Below are 20,570 nucleotides of genomic sequence, written 5' to 3'. Positions count from 1 at the left end.
ATATCCAACAAGAGAAATTACTGGGAGAGATGAAACTGGAAATGTGCAAAATCCAGATTAAGAATGAGGATTTGAAAGCCAGATCCAAGAGGAACAATGACTCTTTTTACACATTCTAGTGTCAACATCGATATGGTGCACTGAAGACTATATTGAAAACCTGCTCAAAGTCTTTGGCAACAAGAAATTCTCCCAGACCTTAATTGTGGAGAGAGCACATAGGTCTTTAGCTCCACGGCCAATTCCAGGTGCCTCTGAGATTTCTTAATTATAGAGACAGGGATCAAGTAATTCTCCTGGCACGAGAAAAGCAAGATTTTCGACATGAAGGAATGCAGTTACAACTCTTTCCCGATTTTACACAGGCTGGCCAAGATGCTTGTCAGAAATTACATCCTATTAGAAAGAAGCTACAGAAATGAGGCATGACATAAGCTATGTTTTATCCTGCCCGGCTGCGATTCATCTGGAAGGGCAAACATAAGATCTTTGCAGATTCGACGGCAGCACTTACTTTCCTACAAAAACACCCTCCGCAGATAAATTCTTTGTCCCCACAATTGCGTGCGGACAACGCCTCGTCCTTGGACGATGTGAAATAGTTGATCCTAAGACTTCCAAAGAACACTTGAGTGACTCTTGATCTGGGATGTGTGCCTGCTGAGAGAGACTGTGCTTTTCAGTTCATTTTTCTGGTTCATAGCCCAGACTCACACAATAGCCATTCCTTTTTATGACAAACTGCAATGGGCTGTTGTTTGTACTAAACTGTTGACATGTATTAAGGGCTACCTCTCATGTGTTTAGAAGTGCAAACTGTTAAGCTGATCATTTCAGTGCTATCAGTGCTCTTGCCACCTAAGGCCTATGGCAATGTTTCTTGTTGAACTACTTGATGTTTTCACCATTTTACCTTTTTCTATCAAATACCCTATTCACAATCTTTTCTGGATTCACTGGGACATTGGGTCCTTCTTGGTAGGGAAGGGATGGGCGGTGAATGGGAATGTTTGCTTTAATAAATATGTGGGTGATTGGTGGTGACAATTGGATGAGCACACAGACACTAGGTTTTTCACTATAGACATCCATGACATTAGATGAGTGATATATCTACACATGAGGGGTTGCCATTGAAGTTCGTCACTTGGCATGTCCGGGGACTAAGTAACGCACGCAAATGCCGCCAGGTTCTGGCCTACATTGAGAGGCATAATGATATATCATCTATCTGCAAGAAGCACATTTACTGCGAGAGAGGGGATCGAAGTTTCCGTGGTTGTGAGGTACACATCAATACTTTGCCTCATAATCATCCTACGCTGGGGGGCGGCTATTATTATTCATAAGCGGGTGCCATTCCGACTTACCTATACACTGGCAGACCAGAATGCGAGATATTTAATAATTCAAGGCCTTCTGGATCTCACGCAAGTGACTCTGCTTAATACATATGTTCCTAATGTGGACTGTCTGGACTTTTTTCACACGGTCCTTGAAAAATGCCTAACTGTAGATCCCGGTACCATTATTTGGGGAGGGGACCACAATTTAGTATTAAATGCAGACCTGGACTGTACCAGTCTCCACGAGCAACGCCTGATGAAGGCTCATACTGCGTTCTTAGATCTCATGACAAAGTTTGATATGCTGCATTGCTGGTGCGAATTACACGGCGTCACCCTGGAATAAACGTTCCATTCTTCAGAGCACAACACTTCTTCGCGCCTTGATTTTTGGATGGGTTCCCAGGAGGTGTTGGGGTGGACCCAGGATGTGAGACACCCATCTAGAACCTTATCAGACCTCACCCCAGTAATCTTATTGCTTAACTTGCCAAACCCTATGGTACACAAACTGCTTTGGAGACTCCAACCCAAAATGTTGCTAGACGCAGTGATTAAGGAAGAAAGTCGATCTGCGATTTTGTCCTACTTTTCTCTAAACGTAGGCTCCGTCACTAAAATTGTGACAGTCTGGGAGGCCTTTAAGGCTCTCATTCGAGGTGAATATATTGCCAAAGGGAACAGTGTCCTCAAATCTATTAGAGGGGGACTTGCCAGATTAGAACAGGAACTTCTCACCCTGGAACCTTGATAGACCAACGATCAAGGTCTATTAGACCCCATGAAAACCCTTTTAATGGCATGTGGAGATGAAGCTGAGAGAGAAGGGAAATTCCTAAGCAGATATGCACAGGACAGAAAATATGGGCTGGGTGACAGATCAGGGCACACTATCGCTATGCTCCTTAAACCCTGGCAATCTGCTAATTATATACATACTATTGACACTCTAGATGAGCACTCTCACCTTACCACTGACAGCATGAGGGAATGTGTAGCCTTTAACTGAAAGCTATATACCCCATCCACACATAGCATGTCAGAGGAGGTGGACAATTATTTGCAGCAAGTCACATTGGCATGGGTGCATCTGGCACATTGGGAGACTGTTTGCAGACCGCTAACGATTGAAGATATTAAACAGATTGTTACACAACTCATGAATAGGAAAGCGCCTGACCTCCTGGCAGAGTTCTACAGGATCTATGCTGATGAGTTAGCGCTGATACTACTGGATGTCTACTTGGAAGCGTTCCGGGAGGGCGTACATCCACAAACATTGAGAGAATCCATTATTATTACAATCCTTAAGTCAGACAAACCACCACATAGATGCGACTCGTACTGCCCCCTTTGTTTAATAAATGTCAATAGTAACATACTGGCTAAACTGCAGGCTAACAGTTCGTTGCCTCTGATGCCCAATTTAATATGCCCTGATCAGTCAGGTTTTATACCGGATCGCTCTATGGTGGATAAACTTCGCTCTCTGTTTGCCCTCACTCATCAGTTAGACCCTGCACTGCTGGTAATTTTGACATTCTTAGATGCCGCTAAGGCTTTCAACACCGTTCAGTGGACATTTCTGCTGTCAGTGCTCACTAGAATGCAGTCCTTCGTAAAATGGGTGCAGCTGCTCTATAGAGATCTGACGGCGAGACTAAGTTTAAATGGGAGTTCGTCTCAGACCTTCACAATTGGCAGGGGGGCGCAACAAGGCTGCCCACTGTCGCCCCTGCTTTATGTCCTCACTATTGAGCCCATGGCATGTGCTTTGCGTGAGTTCCATCATAAACAAGGGATAAACATGGGGTTCTGATATACGTTACTATCTATGCACGCTGACAACATGCTGTTAGTGATTAGAGATCCAAATGTCAATTTACATTTAATTATCTTGGAGATAATCCAGTACAGCCTTTGGCCTGGTCTCCGGATCAACTGGACTAAGTCTGTTATGTTCCCCCTTACAGCTGTCATCACCAAACCTAGCACCCCCTTTCAGTTACAGTGGCAAACGGATCCAGTGCACTATTTGGGCGTACGTTATCACACAGATATTCCTACTATACTAAGAGAAAACTATGGGGTCTATTTGGAAACACTACCGACACGTATTCACAGGTGGATTACCCTTCCACTCTCACTGGCTGGCAGAGTGACCTTAATGAAGATGGTTATTCTCCCAAAATTACTGTGCCTGTTCCATAACATTCCAGTCCTCCTTAATAAAGCTTTTTTTCACTCAACTACGTTCCCTCATGATCAAGTTGGTGTGGGCGGGCAAACAACCTCTTATTGGGTGGCAGACTCTCCAATTTCCGGAGCACAAGGGCGTTTTTTGACCCCTAACTTGAAGGTCTACTATTTAGTAGCACAGATACAGTATATGCACCACTGGTTCCATAATAGCAGACATGCCCATCATGTGGTTATTGAAGAGGGCTTGATGGATCCTATCCCTCTAATGTCTGTTCCCTTTACACACCCTCCTAGACCAACCAAGGACTTTCATACCTTGTGTTGCACTGTCTGGGTCTGGTACAGACTGACTGCAATGTGGGGTGTCACAATGATTTATTCTACATATACTCATCAGGTATTACCGCAGGCTTCAGATGGGCGACACCTCGGGGATCTTACAGTCACTGCGGAAGAGACATCTCCTTACACTAGGTAACTTATTTAATGCTAACACACTTAAGACTTATCAGGAATACATTGTGGATGTTCCGGCCAGTATGGGAGACATACTTGCTAACGATAAACTTACTCATGAAGCTAAATGGCTCTTTAATGCATTCCTCAATGAATTCCCAGAATTGTCGCCTTTGACCATTCTCCTTAACAGTCTACAACCTTCTAAACTTATATATGCACTGTACACTATACCACTGAGTTTCAGACCTTCATAAGCTTCATTCGCATGGGAGGTCGACCTTGGGCAGGATATAAAGGATGCAAGTGGGATTTCCGTTGCCAACAAACTAAGGAGGTGTCCTCCAATGGCAAGTTCCATTTAATTCATTACATATATCTGCACAGAGCATACCTCTCCCCCATGGACCTTATTCGATTCTACTCGGACATCAGTACTAAATGTTTTTGATGTGGGATGCCAGAGGCGGCTTTTATACACTTGTCTGAGGTTGCTACAGTCCGGGCTTATATCCTGACTGCATCACATGACATGTCTGAACAGGAATTTCAACTCACCCCCATTATGGTACTATTGAGGTATGTTAAAGAGATCACCAAAGAATACCGGAGAGTCATTGCCCTTGCTCTCTTACTGGGCAAACGTAGCGTGTTGATGAGATGGGGAGCAGGCTTGCTCCAAAGTTTAGTGACTGGTTGAAAGGTATGACACACTGCGAAGAATGGGCAGGGGTGTATGCAAAAGCACAGCCACCAAAGGCATGCCCTCGAGATTTTTGGGATCCTTTTTGAACATACCTTCTATGGTTGCACCCAGATTAGTTAGACAACGACCATTTGTAGAGATATACTTGGCTGGTTCTGTATTTTAGAAAGGTGTGCTTACCCGATGTTTGACCATGTGATGTACTATGCTCTTCTTGTTGTACTTTTGGCTGTAATCATACACTGGTATTCCCTGTGCATTTTATGGTACTTGTTAGGTACTACTTTATATACCTGTGTCAGAGAGCACAACATCGCTCCACCGCAACAATGTGTACCCCACTGTATTATTATATTTTGCTGCTTCTATTTCATCTCTATTGCTGTTACCACTTGCATGTAGATTTTCAATAAATAAATAAAATACAAAAAAAAAGGATTTCAGTGACCCATCTTGAAGGACATCTTCTAGTACCGAAATGCCAAAGGTGTATCAGGTGGAAAAACCGCAAATGGCCGCTACCTGTGGAAGTCGGGTCCCCCGCCATAGTAAGTCTCCAGCGTGAGTTTGTGAGCCCATCCCATAGAGTTGAGTGTGTCTGTCCACGTCGTCTACATGACTTGCATAGTAGAGAGTAATTGAGAGGGGCGGATGTCTCCATAACGTAAGTGTGGGAGCCTAGAATTTCCCGTGATCCATTCCTCTGACAAGTATGCCGGATTGTCAAATTCATTGAACCACCAGTCGTTCAGGACAAGAAGGTGACCTGACCAGCAATAGAGAAGTATATCAAGGGTGGTGATCCCGCACTGAATGTGAATCGGTAGCACTTCTCCAGAGATATCTATGGAGCTCCCCCACCCCACAGCAGGGTTCACAGCAAAGAATGACCTCTTACAAACAAAGGGAACCTAACCGGATATGGAAAAGTCTGAAGCTGGTATAGGAGCTTCAGCAGGGATGCCATTTTAAAGATGGCTCAGTGCCCCAGTAGGGACAGTGGTAATGTGGACCAACATTTTGTGTCCTTCGCTGACCCATTAATCAGGGAGTGTAGGTTGGACTTGTATGCATTGACTTTGTCCAGAGTAATATACACTTTTAGATATTTAAAGCCCCACAGGAGTATCTTTAGCATGGATGCCTGGGCTATGGACTGTGGACAGAGAGCTATGGGGTAGATGGACGATTTAGCCTTGTTCATATGGAGGCCTGAATAAGTCTAAAAAGCCTGTAGGATTTATAGGGCGCAGGGCCCCGATTTTTCATGGTTGTCCAGGAACAATCGCTCATCATCCATGGGGAAATCCTGTTGCTCACACCTTGGGACCACTGAAATCTGCGGAACAGAGCATCCAATCGCACCCAGGCTGCCAATGGCTCAATGACGAGCGCAAATAATAAAGAGGAGAGAGGGCAACACTGCTGAGTCCCTCCCTGGAAGTTAAACCAGTTGGAGACAGTCCTCCCACTCATATTTGTGCCATTAAATTGGTGTAGAGCACATGAATATAGCTAATGAAGTGCGAGCCAAAACTGTACTGGCATGGCAGCGCAAAAAGCTAGTCCCAGTTGACTTGAACACTTTGAAAGTCAACTACCAGCAGTGCTTGGTGGCCCGTCAGTTTCTGGCTCTGCTCTGGGTCATTGTAGACTCTTCAAATGTTGTGCCTGGTAGCCCGATGAGGCATAAATCCAGATTGGTCTTGGTGAATAAGGTGAAGGATTGCTCCCGCTAGCCGAGTGGCCAGCATCATAGCCCTGATCTTTACCTCAAAATTCAGCTGGGATATCAGCCAGTACTCTTCACATTTGGTACCCAGAAGACCCAACTTAGGAATTACAACAGTCACTGTGCCCAAAAATCCCAGGGCAACTCCCCATGTTCCAGGGCCTCGCTGAAGGTACGTAGCAACAAGGTGCCAGAGCAAGCACCAAAATTTGGCCGGGAATCCATTAGTTGCCGGCGCTTTGCCTGTGTAGAGTTGTCCCAGTGCCACCCTGAGTTACTCAGAAGTGACTTCCGCCTCTGAAGATTCCTGCATGCCAGGTGGCAGGCGTGATAGGGGCACATCTGCCACTAAATGTCTTAGGTTCTCTGGGGGGCCGCTCTGTATGTACTGCCATAGTATGTTGCAAACTCAGCCGCTGTATCTTCACTGCCGATGAGGTGGGCACCCTCGGTGTTCTCCAGAAATGTGATTGGAGCCCCAGACGTTCGGGGAGTGCAGAGCCAGTGCAAAGTTTTGTTTCCTTTATGACCCCATTGATATATGTGGCTACAGACCTCCTGAGCTTCCTGAGTGAACTCTTGTTTAAGGATGAATTGGGCGTGAAGGGGTCCTGAAGAAGCTCTTCTTTTATCTGTCCATCTACTGCCTCTCTGAGGTAAGCACCTTTGTTTCGAGGTCTTCCACTTTGGCCGGCACAAGTACGCTGGCTCTTGCAAAAGCGTATTATTTTGCTGTGAAACGTGACTTTCTGGACCCCCTACATAACCCTGGATGAGTAAACTGATCCGTGGTTCTCCTCAGAGAACCTCTTGCACATTTGCATAAATGCCTTTCTGAATTCCTTCCTCTGCAGGTACCAACTGCTCAATCGGCAACACGTCACGGCCCAAGGAGGGCCCAACACCACCTCCATCCTCAGGGGGGACTGATTTGAGACCCATTGCCAACAAGCAAATGTTCTGGACTCGGTGGCCCTCCTGACGGGTCATCAGGAGGCAGTCTAAATGAGAGAAGAAGCGATGGGCTCTAGAGTAGCAGGTATATCCCTTTTCCATGAGGTGGTGTGCCCTCCACAAATCTACTACCCACATATTATGCAAGAAGCCAGACATTAGTGTGGGACCCCCTCCAACAGCAGAGGACCCGAAAGAACAATCTAATCTGGGGTCACAGACACCATTGAAATCCTATCCCCCCATGAACCTCTGTGCCTTGGGCAGGTCCCAGAGGAGAGCGCCTAATCTGTTCAAGAAGTCAGCGGGCAAAGGAAGGGGACATAGATACTGATGATGGAGATTGGGGAACACCCCCAGTGTGCCTGACACTGCCACTACCTGCCCAAACTGTCACCGTAAGGGGGACCTGCTTGCGTACCAAAATGACCACCCCCCTTGACCCACGATGGAATCCCAAATGATAAACCTGGTTAAAGCCTCTGCGGGCCAGAAAGGGGCAATGATTGCCCATGAGGTGTGTCTCTTGAAACAAGAGGATGTCTGTGCCGTAGGGGTAAGCTGCCCTGACACTCCGCTGCGCTTGATTTTATTGAGTAATCCATTTATATTCTAGGAGAGGATCGACAGCCCCAGTGGTGATCTCAGGTCATGCACCTCCCCATAAAGTCCAGTCTGGGTGACATAGTTGTGTGGGCCCTGGAAACTATCCCCGACTCCTCCGCCTGTAGTGCCTTTCCTATACTTCATGAACTAGGAGTACCGTTTGTGTTCCTCTAGGGGAGAAGCCAACTTGGCTATCTAAGATGTTCCCATCCCCCTTATGAGCTAACCCCCCTCCAAACTCCCAACAACCTAACCCCTCAACTTGATGTAGACAAACTTCTCAAGGGTGGGAAGTGATAGGACAGATTGGGGGTGGTGGTGATTTTAACTGTAAGCACCTAGTGTGTTTGCTGTGCTCCATATTAGTGCATAAGTTGGTGTTGTGTCAGTCAGTGCCTCTGGTGACGCTAAGTAATGTTTGGAGGGTTTAGTGTAGAATCAGTGGTCATGCAATGTAATGGGGTGCCCTCTCTTTGGTTGTGGAAGCATCCTGTGTCTTGAGGACTCTCTGGCCCCATCGATTGGGCTCTCTGTTCCCTGCACCACCAGTGTTTCTTAGTAGCTGTGCACCACTCACCTGGGAGATTGCTTGTGCCCTCTCCTCCCCCTTTTATCCCTCCACTGGTTCCAGCCCCAGTCCTCATGGGTGAAGGGGCCTCCTACCACAAAGGTTGGGGCGTTCCTCAATCCTGACCAAAGTGGCTTCAGGTGTGTCAAAAACAATGTTTTGTCTTGAAAGATAACCTTCAAATGGGCCAGGAAGAGGAGCATATACTTTATGCCTGTGGCTGAGTTTCTGCTTGGCCTCTTAGAAAGATCGCAGGTGTTGTTGAACGTTTAGGGTATAGTCAGGGATAATCATCATTGGAGAGGAGTGGCAAAACAGTGACCCTGCAGCACGTGTCGATCAGTTGACTGCAACGCAGAGCACCTGAACTATGAAGGGTCGATGGGGGCTCCCAGCAGGCAGTCTGGCCGTCAGGGCATGATGCATTAGTTCAACAAAAAAACAGTTCAATAGGTCCACCACCGGCACCCATCTCTTAAGCTAGTTGAAAATGAAGGAGGTGGGCAAGGTTTCCTCTGCCGCTCATGGATATCCACGATGCGGAAGTTGTTGCGTCTGCACCTGTCCTTCACATCTTCCAGGCGGGCCTCCATCTTGTTTCTGTGACACTGCAGGGTCACGAGGCAAGTTTCATGCAACTTGACTGTGTCCTCGGTTTCCAAAAGCCTGCTTTCAAACTTTGTGACCCTGTGCATCATATTCCACAGGTCCTGTCGGATCAAAGCAAGGTCTTCTTGAGTTCTCCAATTTTACCTTCCAGGGTATCTTTGAGGTCTTTGATTACTTGAAATATGACAGAGTTCTGGGGGCCCTCCACCTGCTGCTCCCCCTCACCCCCAGCTTTTCCAGTCTCCTCTGCTGAGGAGGTGTGTTTGGCAAATTTGTCTATCCTTTGTTGTGATGTTGAGGCAGAGGGCTTGTCTCTCGCCATGATGCCCCCAGGGGCAGAGGAGAGCCCTGCGGGACCAGGGTCTGCCCCAGCAGGTCATCGTATGTCTTCAGGTCGGGGGGACGCGCATAGAGATCCCACCAGGTGCTCTACCAGCTCCGCTCCCCCACCTCCTCCACTCTGGATCTTCTCCACATCCAACAGTAGAGGGCCTGCCCCCGTAAGGTGTCACATATCCTGTTCCTATTTGTAGTCCTGGGCCCTGACACCTCCGCAGCCCTAGGAACATCAAAATATAAGTCCAGGATCTCTGCCAAGCCGTCCGATAAGATCTGAAAGACTGCCCTATAAATATAGATGGGGCACAGAGGGCGGTACCAGGGCATGATAGAAGAGCTACTCCCCCCAGGCTACACAACTATGACCTCGAAGAAAAGCGGATGATTAATCTATTCAGTGGGAAAGTAATACAGGTGTTCCAAAGCTTATCTATGAGCACATTATGGAAAAGAATCATTTTAGACCAGTATGATGTCTCTCATGAAAATTGGAAATAAGATATAGATAGGGACACCCTTTTCACCCCAGCGTCTGCTGGAAAAATAACAGGTGATTGACTAAATTGTTGAAAGAAGTCTCTGACATTCTGAATCTAGAGCTCAACCACCAAGAACTATTCAAGTGAGTCCAGAAAGGGAAGATGGCTGCATGGTCCCAGCTCAAAAGAGGTGTAGCACAGCTGTACGAACAACAGCCAAGATGAGAAGAAAATACTTCAATGCAACAAGAATAGCATTCAACAGCTCCAAAGATTCATCAGGGGTGTGAAAGAGCCAGATGAGACCGAGGCAAAGGACCATTATTCTCTCAGGAATGAGCAGAATGGAAAAGAGGAAATATATTTAAACAAAAGGCTATTCACCAAGCAGTAGCAGCTCATTCCATGGGACATAATACGAGAGGTGGTCAAGCTGAGGGGGTAGAAATATAGGGACACAAAAACGTTCAATTCACTGTAAAGCAAAAAAAGGGACACACAATTGTGGGACTGGGGTGGGTGGTGGGTAGCAGTATAGGGACACAGAGATGAGTCCCATTAAACCTTAATGTCCATCTACTCACCTAACATGGGGCAAGAAACCTCTCTATATGCAGTAATAGGCACAATAAAGCATTAGCAGAATGATCTTAAACCTAAACATCTTAGATTTAAATGTGGTGATGGACCAAAAGAGAAACAAGACCCAATACAGATATGGAGTAACAATAGCCATTCACCCAGAGCTAGAGGATGGCTTGAGGACACAACACTTGTCAACATATGGTGACAGACACCCACTACAGTTGGACTTTGCACACGCTCCAGTAGTACACAACATCCGTGCCTGCTTAGACCACCTCATAGAAAAAAACTTGCTTGTCCAAGCCGAGGACATGGATGAGGAGCCCCTGACCTTCTCTGATCACAGCTTAGTAACATGTTCTCTTGCATGATGCGGGGAGAGCAGTAAAAGGGATGGGGCATTTGGAAACTAAACAGAGCCCTCTTTAGGGACCTGTGATCTTCACAAACTTGACACAAGAAATCAATGACTCGCTCCAAATCAGTGACATTAACAAAGTTATTCTACTATGTGGGATACTCTATAGGCAGATTTTAGAGGGTGATTCATTGCAGAAGTGACATAGTTGAAACTGCTGAGAAAGGCAGTTGCTAAAAAGCTCAGAGGAAGGGCGTGAGCGGACGCGTTTGTCCGAGCTCCACCGCCCAGGCCTCAGAGATCACCTTGCGACCCCGGATTTTGATGGCCCGGGGTGCCCTGGTTTAGCGGCCGATGCTGTGGAGCGGCGGGTGCCCGGAGGGAGTCGGGGACGCCCTCAGCAGCGAGGGGTGGCGGCGCGGAGCCTAGCGGCCTGAGCCCGTGCTCTTTGGCAGCAGTCTGTCGGCCGCCCATGGTGAAGCGGCAGTGGCCCAGGAGGGTCCTGTGGTGCCGGAGCGCAACAGGGACCATGCCGGGGCCTGGTGCGGAGTCATGCGCCGGGGGACCCCTGGAGGTCGGCACAGTCATCTTGCTTGGCCCCCCTGGAGGGTGGGGCCTCCAGATGAATTGGCGGGCGGGCGGGCCAGAGCTCTCCTGGGTTGCTCCTGCACCGGAGTGGTGCAGCCTACAGGGGCACGGAGGGGCTGAGCCACCGGTCGGCGGTGCGGTCGGCCCACGGTGGCCCTACCTGGAGCTGGGGGAAGCAATTGAGTGGCGATTGGCCTGAGAGAGTCTGGGAGCGGAGAGATCCGTGGCTGCTGGCAGTAACACGAGGCCTGTGGTGGCCTGGCCCCCCGTAGGACAAGGCGAGGAGGCCCCTGCTGGAGTGATTGCACGGTCACAGTAGGGTACCAGGCGTGATGGCGGCCTCCAAGCCCAAGCGGGACCGGACAGTGAGAGAAATGCTGACCGGAGCCCGCCTGGTGCCGGGCGGAGCTGCTGAAGGGCCGCCTGCGACGAAGTCTCCAGAGGTACGAGGGGAGATGGAGGAGGACGAGGGGGCCCCAGTTACGAAGGGCTTCCTTACCTCCTTGCTCGACTCGCTCCGGAGTGATCTGCAGGAACTCCGTAGGGACATTTTTCAAGAGGTGAAGGAGCTGCAAGTGGAGGTCACGTCCCTGGGTGAGCGGGTGGCACAGGTTGAGGATGATGAGATCTCCTGCGGTGAGGAGGTGGCAGGCATGCAACAGGAGCTCATACGTCTGCGGGAGCAGCAGGATCTCCTTCAGATTGCGGTGGAGGACTTAGAGAACCGGTCGCGAAGACATAATATTCACATCAGAGGAGTGCCGATTGGGGCTGAGAAGGAAGACACTGGAGACTTTGTGGTGGCGCTGTTCCGCTCAGTCCTTGGCCTGGAGGCGACCCGGGAGATTACGCTGGATAGAGTTCATCGAGTGGGCCGCGCTGGTGGGGCCGGGGAACGTCCGCCAGATATTCTGGCATGTGTCCACTGCTACAGGCTTAAAGAAAGCATATTGCAGCGAGCTCGCAATCTTCCGCAGGTCCACTTTAGAGGGCACACGCTCCAATTATTTCAGGACCTTTCGATCCGGACTTTGCAGAGGCGGCGAGAATTTAAGCCCATTACAGAGCATTTGCGAGCGCACAACGTGTCTTATTCTTGGGGTAACCCATTCCGCCTTGTATTCCGATGGAAGGATCAGCTTCGGCAAGTGAAGTCAGTATCGGAGGCGAGACGGATTCTGCGCCTGGAGAGTGATAGCCGGGATGCTGGCGCAGGTGGTGGTGCCGGCTGGCGGGGACTGCCCGCGCTGGCGGCGAAAGGAGAGAAGGAGGAAGCAGCAGCGCCCTACAACGTCAGAGCAGGCGCTGGAACGGCAATCTGCATTGAGTAGCGTAGCCGCTGGGACCAGTGTTTTAAGGGGGGGCGGCCGAGGATGGCTGGACTGAAATGGGTCGCATCAATTTAGGCCTAACGGCCGTTTGAGAGGGGCCTGGGCGGTGGAGTCATTGGACTTTGCTCGACGAACTTGAGTGGTTCTGCTGCCCCTGTTGAGACTTTACCTCTTTGGAGATGAGTGTGAGAGGACTTTTATGTTGTGAGCACCTGTTGTGCGTAAAGGTTGTACGTTGGTGTGCTTCCCCGAGATTCTGTTCACTGGGTGTCTTAGCGGACTGGCCCTGTTGTTTGGAGTGGCCTAGGTGCTGTTCTGGGCTTTGGTTCCCCGCTGGGCCCCTCCCCTCCTGAGCGATCTTCCTTGTAGGATGCATGGCTATTAAATGTCTAAGCTTGAATGTCCGCTGGCTTAACAGCCCGACTAAGAGGTTGGCGATCCTGTCAGGTCTCGAGAAGTCTGGGAGTCATATCTGTTTGTTACAGGAGACGCATTTATTGCACAAGGACACATTTCGCATGCGCTCAAAGTGGTTACCTAGGCAATTCTGGTCTTCAGTCGCCACAAAACACGCTGGGATAGCGATACTGCTTTCGAGGACTTTTTCTGGGGAAGTGGTAGCAAAAATACATGAGGTGCAGGGCAGGTTTCTGGCTATTAGAATACGAGTGGGGGCCTTCTCCTTTACTATTGCTTCCATGTACGCTCCTAATGCCCAGCAAGAAACCTTCCTGAGACAGGTTGTTTCTCCGATGCTTAACTCGCCAGATGTCGCCATTTTAGTGGGAGGTGACTTTAACTTGGTGATGGATAATGAGTTGGATCGCTCTGGACACCGTTTTGGGCAGACTGGGGCGTTGACAGCTGCGGGGCGACAGTGGCTGGCTGAGAGTGGTTTGGAGGATGTGTGGAGGAAGGCGCATCCTACACTTCGGGATTATTCCTTTTACTCAGCGGCGACCAAGACGTACGCACGGATCAACCTTTTTCTGGCCTCTTAGGAGTTCATCTCCCGAGTTAGGGTGACCACGATTGAGCCTCGGGCTCTGACGGATCATGCTCCTATTACTGTAGAGGTCACTATGGACATGGGCCGGGTAGGTACTCCGAGGTGGCGCTTTAGGGATTCGTTACTGCAGAACGGGGCAACGGAGGAGTCACTCTGGCGTGTGATCACGGACTATCTTAGTTTCAATGACGACCGGAGCACCTGTCTGGAGACTCTGTGGGTGGCTTTGAAGGCGGTGCTGAGGGGGGAGGTAATGTCGCTGTCAGCTAGAGACAATAAAGCAAGGAGAGAGATGAGGGAGGAGCTGGAACGGAGGGTGGTGGTACTAGAGCGCTCCCATAAGTCCACTGGTGTGCCTAGAATCTGGCGGGAGTTGGAGAAGGCGCGGCAACAGTTGAAACAGCTAGATTGGGACAGGGCGGAGTATGCAATAGTGCGTCTCAAGCATAAATATTACATTGGGATCAATAGGTGTGGGAAGCTTTTGGCGTACCGGTTGCGAGCACAACGCTCAGTGTCGACAATAAAACCGGTCCGTTCCCCTTTGGGGGGGGGGGTGTGAACGAGTGATCAGATTGCGGAGGCGTTTGCGGAGTACTATCGGGGGTTATAGGCGGCAGATGATCGGGGCAGTGCGGCTCTGGATATATTCCTGAAGGGCATAGCAATTACTCCTCTTGGTGAGAGGGAGGCGTCTTCCTTGGACCAGCCTATAAGGACGGAAGACGTCATATCAGTGATTTCACGCCTAAAGGTTGGGAAGTCCCCTGGCCCCGTGGTTTTACAGCGCTTTTTTTATAAGATCTTTTGCGCGGAACTCGTGTCGCTTTTGGTGCGGCTCTTCAACTCCTTCCGGACGGCGGAAGTCCTAGCGCCCAGTATGTTAGACGCTACCATTGCAGTTATACATAAGCCTGGGAAAGACCCAGAGGAGTGCGCTTCGTATAGGCCGATTTCGCTCCTGAATATAGATGCCAAGCTATTCACTGGAATACTCGCCCACCGCCTTAATTTCTATATGCCGGGTCTTGTTGATCCGGACCAGGCAGGTTTTATACCGCACCGACAGTGCAGCAACAACACTAAGCGGCTTCTTCACTTGATAGATAAAACTGATCGATCCCGCAGGGAGGCACTCTTCCTCTCTATTGACGCAGAGAAGGCGTTCGATAGGGTTCATTGGCCGTATCTTTTTAGGGTGTTGGAGCGTTATGGACTAGGCCCCGGTTTTAGGGCGTGGATCCGATGTATCTATCAGTCTCCTAGGGCACCGGTCCGGGTTAATGGTACGCTTTCTCTGCCGTTCCCCATCAGACGAGGGACTCGACAGGGGTGCCCGCTCTCTCCTCTCTTTTTTGCGCTATATATGGAGCCCTTTGCGCAGCGTCTACGAGACAGCCCCTTGGTTTCTGGCGTGAAGTTCGGAGGTGATCACCATCTCATTACCTTGTATGCAGATTATATGATCCTTACCCTGGCGGAGCCCGCAACTTCGTTGCCTGCGCTTATGGAGAGAATTGCTGAGTTCGGCCGGGTCTCTGGATTCCGGGTGAACATGCAGAAGTCCCAGGTCCTTAGTTTGTTTGTAAGCTCGGAGCATGAGGAGGACTTGAGAGCCTGATACCCCTTTCTCTGGTCGACCTCTCTCCTTTCCTATCTGGGGGTTGACCTGGCGTCTTCCTTTGCAAAGACGGCGAGCTTGAATTACACGAAGTTAGTTCGTGAGGTGCAGCGGGACCTGGAATCTTGGGGGAAACATAAACCTTCCTGGCTGGGTAGGGTGTCGGTGGTGAAGATGACAGTCTTGCCGCGTATACTTTATGTGTTCCAGGCACTTCCCCTGACTCCACCGCCTCGGACGATAGCGACTCTTCAATCGGCAGTTCTGAGATTTATCTGGGATGGTCGACCGGCACGCCTCCCGCAACGGGTTTTGTACCGCCCTAAGGGGGAGTGGGGGCTGGCGGTACCCTGCCTTTTGCGATATTTTTAGGCGACACAGTTGCGTTTTCTTTTAGAGTGGAGTCGCCCACTTACTGAGAAACATTGGTGCTTTATGGATCAGGCGGTGGCGGGCTCTCATATTTGGAAGGAGCCCTGGCTCCGGCGGCGTCACAGGGTGGGGCCCTCTACTCCTCCCCGATTACGGGAGCAACGTTACGTGTATGGGACGTTGTGGCTTGTCGGTCGGGGCTTACGTCGTTTCCGTCCCCGATGACTCCGATAGGCGCGAATCCAGATTTTGAGCCTGGTCTCCACGTGGAAAGTTTGCGCCGTTGGTATGATGGGGGTTGTAAGAGGGTGGGGAGCCTTTTTGATGAGCAAGGAGTGATTCCCTTCGACCAGATGAGGGAGACATATGGCTTGACAGAGGCGGATAGGCTGATGTACTATCAGGTGCGGCACTGGGCCCTTTTGCCGGCTAATAGAGCATTAATGGATAGGCCGCTCACGCCGTTTGAGAAATGGCTCCTGAGGAAGAAGGATGATAGACGAGTAATTTCAGAACTTTATAGGCTTCTGCAGGGGGAGGGGCGTCCGCCTAAGTCTAAGGGGCAGTTGAGATGGGAGAGGGAGCTGGAGAGGGAGCTTTCTGAAGAGGAATGGGACAATATCTTTTATAGAATACATCATACTGCCTATAACGCAGCAGGGACGGAGACAGCATATAAAGTGGCCTCTTACTGGTACTATACCCCAGCAAGGATACACGCATGGTACCCCACCAAGTCTAGCCTTTGTTGGAGGGGGTGTGGTGGCCCGGGTACCTTTGTGCATCTGGTCTGGCATTGCCCCAAGCTCAAAAGAAATTGGTAGAGCATTATAGACGATATTGATAAAGCATTCCATACCGAGATTCCTAGATTTCCATTGGACGTCCTGCTGTGTCTACCCAATCCCCTCACCTTTCCCCTGCGATCGCTAAAGGGGCGGCAGAAGGCCCTGGCCCTCAATGCGGCGCTGCAGTTGATACTAGCTTTGTGGGGCACGGGCGGGGTACTGACGTATGTCCTGGCTGCAGAAGCTGTGGTTCATTCTGGCAATGGAGAAGCTTACTCTGGCCTCTCAGCAGCGAGTGGGTGACCTGGGCACACTATGGAGACCGTTCCTTCAGATTTTATCCACAGAATTTAATGAGTTGACATGCCCGGCTTATCTGAGAGTATTGGGGCTGACTTGAACCTCTGTGAGCGTGCCCGTCCTGAGGGAGTTTGGGGAGGACTAGGGCAATTCAGTGAGGGGGAAGAGCGGGAAAACGGGGAGACGGGAGAAGGGCACGGCCTCTTGGGGGGGAAGCACAGTTAGTGTATTATTCGTTATTTGTATGTTTTGTTTTACCATGTACGGAGCTCGGAGCTTAACAGATTTTTGTGCGTTGGCCACCTGTCCTTCTGGTTGCAAGGAGGAGGCAGACGGGGAGGTCCCTTTTGGCAATAGAACAGGGACTCAGTGGATGGACTTCTGTATGCCGAACTGGAACTTTTGTATCTCAGTGGTTGCATTTTCTTCAGATTTGATCCATAAAAAGCTCAGAGCAGATTTTGCATAAGCAATATAGCATTGTAAAACAGCACAGCCACACAAAATATGCAGAAAAGTCCTCCTCTGATTGGATGTGGACGTGGCTTTTTCAGGAGACTGACTTAAAAATGTGGGAAAAGGCAAGACCTAAGATGGACATTAGCAAGATATCACACCTCTACAGCTAGTCTGTGAGTCAACTGAAACCTTAAAAAAAAATCCAAATAGCAAGGGGACGAAGCAGGGGAGCAATCTCTCCCCTTTAACTATGTGTTTTTCTTGCTGTCTCTTGCTCAACATATTAGAATAGGCAGTGCCATAAAAGTAATCAAACTATGCCCAGACTAATTCAAATTAGCCATATGTGCTGACAAAATCCTTGCCTTGGTGGTGGAGTCCCTGATGTCATTACTAACCTTGTGGAGTTACAAAATTTCGAGAAAATATTAGGCTTCAAAATTACCACAACAAAGTCCGAGGGATTCAACCTGTCATGCGACAAGACGTAAATGAGGGAGCTAACAGTCGACCCCGCTTACAAAGTGGGGGACTACCATTTTCTAGCTTGGCATACACTTATCTTGCAGGCCCCCAGAAATCAGAGTAAAGAATATGACCATTCTCTTGAAACCAAATGGGAGCTGGAAGCTCACTGCACATTTCTTGGGCATCACAGCAGTAAAGATGTTGGTCCTCTTGAATACTCTGTTAATCTTTGAGGCCCTTCCCCTCTGTATTACGAGAGATTTTATTAAAAACCGCAACTAAGATGCCAGGATTACTCATGTTGCAGAAGAGGCAAAGGTATCTACAAACCCAAAGGAAGGCATGCAAATTTCAGACCAGGCAGTGCAACTAAGATTCCCTACCGTGTCAACAAGAAAAAATACTGGCAGGGCAGGTTCCCTGCCTGCCAAAAAGCATTCAGTCAACAAGCACGATAGATAGCAGCACAAGCGCTGATGATGTTCCTGCTCACCTCGACATGGGAAACCCTATTTCTCCCAAGGCATGAGAAGTGTTGGGTTATGGTATATGGGGAGGGCGCTGTTCGCTGCAAGTTATGTTTCAGAAAGGAATGGTCTGGTTGTTCCAGCAAGTAAAGGATGACTGGTTTTGCAGAATGCAAACATTTATTGACATTGGCAAGAGAGGCATCATGCATCCCCAAATTAAGGAAGGAATGAAACCAGCATACTTTGATATGTTCCCCTCAATGAAAAACCTCTCAAAGTAAGCTGTCTCCACCATATCCAAATTACGAACCAGGCCAGACGTGTGCAACAAACAGCATCAAACAGTATGAGAGAAGGAACTAGGGATACACCTAGATGATGACCTGTCGAAAGATATAAGGTGAGGTCATACATCTTTGCAACACACACAGATGCAAAGGGACACTGTTAAACATATTATACTGATGGTTCAGTACCCCAGACAAATTACACAGAATAGCCCAAACAGATCCAAATTAATGATGTAAGGAATGTAGGGGAACTGTCACACTGAATCATACACTATGGCCTTGCCCAGTATCCTGCAAAGAGGTCTTAATAGCGATTGAGGGCATTATGGGATCCGCTTTAGAAAAAGTGCCCAGAGGTGATCTCACTGGGCTCACCTGCAGAGTTAATCTACCCCCCGCACGCAAACCAGGGTAAGCTCATATTCCACTTGTTCCTTGCATTGAAACAGACACTACTCACATTGAGGCACACAGTTAATACCCAAGTTACCATGCAGCTGCGAAAAGTTTAGTAGAGACTGACGATGAGAAAACTCTCCCAGGTAGTAAGCAGAAGACTTTTTGTAAACAATGGAAGTTGGTAATGGGCTATATGGCTAAAGAATTCACAAAGCTGACCTGTCCTTGTTGTCTGCGAGTCCGGAACATTTTAGAGTGAAGCACATGCACACTAACCCACTGGGGAATCGAATAAGGTAAGTTAATGCAAGGGGTAGAGACTGACTAGAATGAAAAGTCTAGAGGTGGGGACATGTCTTCTTTAACCCACACTGACAGAATAGAGTTCTATGGGGAATGGAGGGGTTTAAAAGGGCAACTAAAGTGGTGTAAAAGCTTCGTTGAAAATCAATAAAAATATTGAACCCTAACAAATTGATAAAGGTTAGGGTTTAAAAAGAGTGATGAGAGGGGTTAGGTAAAGGGTTTGGTTTCGGTTATGGTAATAGAATACGTTGTGCATTGTGGAGTCACAGAGTAGGATTGGGGCATATGTTCCAGAGTGAGGACAAATGAGAGGAAAGTGGAGAAGATATTACAAATGACTTGTGTACATAAAGGTAGGGCATTGATATCCATTTCTTTTCTGATGCTAGCGGATTCCCTCTTAGGACGTTATTGTGGCTAGTGATACCTTATTCTACTGTTCCTATCATACCTGTTGAAGTAGACATACTGCTTCTTTTATTGATCGTTGCAGTGTGTGTGGTGTTTCTTTAGGTTTTTTTTAGAACTACTGTATTTATAGAGCTGGTTTTAGTGATAAATGAGGCACTGCTAGTACTAGTGATCAACCTCTATGAAACATTAAGGGAGGATAATAAATCTTATAGATTTCTTTATTGAGTACGATGTCAAGTATTATTTTCAAAGTCTAATTTTAAAAAGTAGAAGAAATTGCTAATGCTATTGTACTGTTGTATATTTTGAGGTGAAGAGGAAGCAGATTACGTCCTTGAGTGTAGTAGTAGATTAATTTGGACTCATTAATACTCCACCCTTGGCCCAGTCACAAGATTGAAAATTGCTCCATATCTGGTTGAAAAACGTACACAGCATCGGAGGGCTTAGCTGTTCAATAAAAGTTGTAAGAATCTGGCCACTTTCTGATGAATCAAGCTTTCGGATGACTTGTGCCAATAGCTGACCCATTTCAAAGACCTTTGTTGGCTTTCTATCTGGCGTTATTTGCTCATCCAGGCTAACAAGCTATTTGTCCTCTACCAAGAGTGAGTAACAAACCCAGTACTCAAATAGTTCATTATGAAGTGTGAGTAGCTTGCCCACTCCCATGATTTCACATTGTATCATGTCGAGTGTGACCAGCTTAGCCAGTTTTTCTTTTGCATTCTAACCCTTTTGGTCTCAAACTAATAAAGGAAAAAGTTAAACACCAAGTACCAGAAAGCAAAGAATAAACTAGATGTGGAGAAACC

At 48.4% G+C, this 20,570-nt stretch overlaps 1 protein-coding gene across 4 annotated transcripts in view; it reads left to right on the top strand.

Annotated features, from left to right (window-relative positions):
• TMEM234 (transmembrane protein 234) overlaps positions 1-20,570 on the top strand; it is a 163,921-nt gene that overhangs the window by 39,920 nt on the left and 103,431 nt on the right. The gene's annotated exons all lie outside the window — the stretch shown is intronic.

Source organism: Pleurodeles waltl, chromosome 3_1 (genome assembly GCF_031143425.1).
Source record: "Pleurodeles waltl isolate 20211129_DDA chromosome 3_1, aPleWal1.hap1.20221129, whole genome shotgun sequence".
Lineage (NCBI taxonomy): Eukaryota > Metazoa > Chordata > Amphibia > Caudata > Salamandridae > Pleurodeles > Pleurodeles waltl.
Note: the sequence above shows the minus strand (reverse complement) of the source record. Positions and strands in the feature narration are given on the sequence as shown.